Source organism: Nannospalax galili, unplaced genomic scaffold (genome assembly GCF_000622305.1).
Source record: "Nannospalax galili isolate Female #2095 unplaced genomic scaffold, S.galili_v1.0 scaffold717, whole genome shotgun sequence".
Lineage (NCBI taxonomy): Eukaryota > Metazoa > Chordata > Mammalia > Rodentia > Spalacidae > Nannospalax > Nannospalax galili.
In genome coordinates, this window is record NW_008339763.1 from 117,734 (window position 1) to 122,227 (window position 4,494).

Genomic DNA, 4,494 nt, shown 5'->3' on the forward strand with positions numbered 1-4,494 from the left:
TTGGCAATCCATGCTTATACTTTTAAAAAATCTAAGCAGGGCAGAAATCCAGACTAAAAAGGTATTTTTCTCTACAGAAAATCCAACAGCTTCTCTCATGAACTATGTGTTAAAAGCCTGAAATAATTAATGAAACCAGAAAACTCATCCATACTACAATCACTCAAAACTGGACATTTCTTTAAAAAAGGGATGGAGCAAAAATTAACCACTTTCTCCCCAAATGTGTCCAGGGGATTCAGTGTACTTTTGTTAAAAAAACTGCAACTATGCCAGGCATGGTGGCTCACACCTTTAATCCCAGCACTTGGGAGGCAGAGGCAGGCGGATCTTTGTGAGTTCAAGGCCAGCCTGGTCTACATAGTGAGTTCCAGGACCTCTGGGGCTACAGGGAAACCCTGTCTCAAAAATACAAAAAACAAAACAAAACAAAAAAACCTGCAACTCTGTAAATGCACTGCTATTTTAACTTGTATTTGACATATATGGATGTACTAATTTCTCTGTATGTGTATGTGTGTGATGTGATGCTATGTCAGGCTAGAGAACTTGTTATTATGCCACTAACATCACCCAGTCTTAAATTGAACCATTAGTTTCTGCACACACACAAAATAAATTTATTTTAGCATGCTATACACAAGCTGCAGTGCAACAGGATGGCATGTGATGGTAAGACAGGGCTAATGTTCTTTTCTGCCCAAAACAAAATTTCCAGGATTTCACATTAGTTTCCTTTAAAAGCCCATCTTGCTCTAATGATAAAATATATTGATATAATTATAAGCTAAGCTCAGAAGTATAATTTGCATGAAAACACATCTTCTACAAGCAGTGTTTATTACCTCCTCACTGACTAAAAACAGAAAAATCAAAGTTTTCATGGGCTTGCTTTATCTTGTCCTTTTAGATTTTTTTGCTGAGAAACTGAAATTAAAAGAACTTACAGAAAGGTACATAAGTTTCTCTTAGATGTTTGATGAAAAACAAGGAAAACTGCACATTTAGTGTTAGTGGCAGAGAGCAAGTCTGGAGCACCTACAGTCAAAAAGCAGAATATATTTTTGCTCCCAGTTATATAATTATATTAAAATATGGGCACAGGAATAGTTTTTCCGCATCAGTCAATTGCTTGTTCTGCAACTTTTCTTTAAATGATACTCTTGGATTCTTCTTCCGTTGTTAAAGTCCAACATCTAACCAAAGTTAACTATGTACCCACAAACTATTCCAGAATTGTAAAACTTCAATGCCCTCCCCTATCCCTACCCCACACAAAAAGGAAACAAAGGAAGTATTTCTCCAACACCCCACAGAGGCTGCTTAACTCCTGACAAGACATGCACATCATATTTGATTTAAAAAAAAAAAAAAAAAAAAAGCGTTCCAGCAAACTTGAAGGCATTTATTCAGCATTCTTGCAGGGCTTAAATTAAAACCAAAAGATCAAGAGAGGAGCAGGGGGAAATATTAAATCGTTCTGAGTTCCCCATGATTAGTATATTACTTTAGTCATAGAAGAAGATACAGTGATCTATTAAGTGGATTTGCCTTTCCAGTGGGTCATTTGTTGCCCAAGGTGATGACAGCAGGAACTTTAGAACCACGTTTTGTTAAGTCTGTATTCATTAATCACTTGCATTCACACTTAAAAAACAAAAACTAACAAAAGGATAAAGAAAAAATCTCAGTACCAGATATTAAATAACCATGTGTAGTCTCTTGAAATAAATGATTCCTTAAGAAGTTTAATTACTTTCAGTTGCCTTTTTAAAATAACTATATGTATACATATATATATTTGTATATATTGTCCTGTGAGTCTACTTATGGGTCCTCTGCTGTATTGAAGATCTAGGAGCATAAAAGCCTTGTGTCCCCCATGAACAGTGGCTCTAATGCTACAGAAATGTTACTAATAGGCAGTCTGGTCCTTCATTGATCTGGACTATCCATGGCTTAATTGTAAGTGATTATCCTTTTGGGGATCTTGCTTTTGCAAATTCCAAATAGATTCCATTTCTTTAGTGTGATATACAATATGAGCCCTCAGATCAAAAGAACCCCAGCTATCATTCCTTTCTAGACCTCTCTGGTATCTCTATTTTTCAGCAGAGCCTAACAAAGTGTTCATAGGAGAGGCCAGAGGATTTTGATTTTCTATCTTGTAGTCCTTTGAGAGAAACACTAAAGCACCTTGACTACTGGTGTCTTGTTGGGAGCCAAAAGGCCAGAAGAAAAACATCTTTATGGCAGCTTTATGGTTTCCTGCACATCTTTATGGCCTTAAGAAAAAACAGCTTTAAGGTTTCCTGCACATCTTTATGGCCTTGAGAAAAAACAGCTTTATGGTTTTCTGTAAGTTTCTATAAGTTAGCACTTAGTTAAAGAATGTAGAAAAGCAACTTGTGACCCAGGTCAACTCAGCCTTGAGAAATGTCTACTACAGATGTTAGTCCTGAGAAATGTTCACCATAGCCATTAGCAGATGTTCCTTTAGGATAAGAAATTAATCCTCCCTAGCTATAGCATCCACCTAACAACACCAATTAGCGTCTGCCCAGCACTTCCCTTCTCCTCACCTTCCCCCTCCCTAAATGTTGAGGCCCCATGGGCCGGGGTAACTGGCACCCAATGTGTTGGGCTTGAGGGAGACCACCTAGAGGAACATCAGCTACAGACAGCCTGGCCAGGCACCCCTGACTCCCCATGCTGTACTGACATATGAGAGAGGGTCTGCACGAGATCGCCGCGGAAGAACCGACCGCGAGTCAGGTCGGGAAGACAAGGTAAGCTGACGCATCTTTCAAACAAGAAAAACTTGAGTCCTTTTAAGCAGTCCCAGGCACCCCCCCCCCAGTTTCTGTGAGAAAGACTAGCCTGCTTTGAGTAGGAGGAGTGGTGTATTGTTCCTTCTAAGCTGTCCACCGGAGACCTACGGTTACAAACAAGGTGACCAGGTCTTTCGGGTGTGTGTCAGCACGTATACTGACCGGCGAAGCTCACAGGAGCAGTTCCTTGGCGGACTCAAGGAATCCCTCAGAATGCGAGGAATTAAGGTTTCAAAAAAGGATCTCAGGCAGTTCTTTCTTTTTATTCATGAGGCATGCCCCTGGTTCCCCTTAGAAGGGACCATTAATCACAAGAAATGGAAAAGAGTAGGGGAAGCGCTACAAGATTATTACCAAACCTTTGGGCCAGAAAAGGTCCCTGTAACTACTTTCTCCTATTGGAATTTAATTCAGGATATCCTTAAAGCCCATCCCTTAGATCCAGATATTCAAGAAATTATTAAAACTGGTGAAAAAGCTCTTAAAGATAATACTCCACCAGTCACTTGTGAGGAACCCCCTCCCCCCTCCAACAAAAACGAGAGCACCTTCAGCTAATTAAAGAAATCCGAGCACTTGATGCTGAATTGCTTTCCCTCTCTCGCCCACAAAAGTCAAAAATTAAAACAAAAAGGACCAAAGTCCCTCTTCTAGCGTTTCCGGTTACAAGGAGCCATGCCGCCGCTGCAGATAGCACTCAAAATGAAACCTCTCTTCAAAATAAAACACCCACAAATAAAACGCCTCCTCCTCCTCCTTTGTTACCACTGTTTGACCCAGATCCATCTAAACTTCCTTCTGACTCTAGTCAAGAAGAAAGTGATTCTACTAGCTCTGATATTGACAATGAGGAACCACAAACTAAAGGAAAAACAGGAGCTACCTTCTTTACTCGGAGGTACAATCCTCTGGAACTCAAAGAATTAAAAGACCTAAAAGCAGCAGTAACAGATTATGGCCCTATAGCACCCTTTACCCTGGCCATGCTAGAAAATCTTAGTGATCGATGGCTCACACCAAATGATTGGTTTTCTTTAACTCGAGCTGTCTTGTCAGGTGGAGACTATGTCCTCTGGCGTACAGAGTTTGTAGAAAATTGCCAAGAAACAGCACAACGTAATAATGAAAGTAAAAATTCATGCTCTTGGACCAGAGACAAGCTTCTCGGTCGCAGTCCTTATGACACCAATGAAGCACAGGCAGCTTTTCCCCCTGGACTTTTAGCACAAATACAAAACACAGCTCTCAAAGCCTGGCGGCACCTCCCCCCAAAGGAGCCTGCCACCTCCTCTCTGGCAAAGATCCACCAGAGCCCAGATGAGTCATACGCTGAGTTTATCAGCCGCCTAACAAACGCTGCTGAAAGATTAGTGGGAGAATCCGAAGATAGTGCCTTTGTAAAACATTTGGCTTATGAAAATGCTAATTCTGCCTGCCAAGAAGCAATTGGACCCCATCGGCAAGGCACCCTTTCAGATTATATTAAACTGTGCTCAGGAATAGGGACCTCCCATGCCCTAGGACTGGCTATAGGAGCTGCACTTAAGGATTTAACCAAAACCCAACCATCTAAGCCCTGCTTTAACTGCAAGCAACCTGGACATTTTGCTAGGGAGTGTCCTACAGGGCCCTTGCCTCGCAAACCTCCAACAACTATCTGCCC

General features: G+C 41.1%; 1 pseudogene; it reads right to left on the reverse strand.

Moving 5' to 3' along the window:
* Positions 1-1,935: 1,935 nt before the first annotated feature.
* Positions 1,936-4,494, reverse strand: part of LOC103735225 — a 10,540-nt pseudogene continuing 7,981 nt past the window's right edge.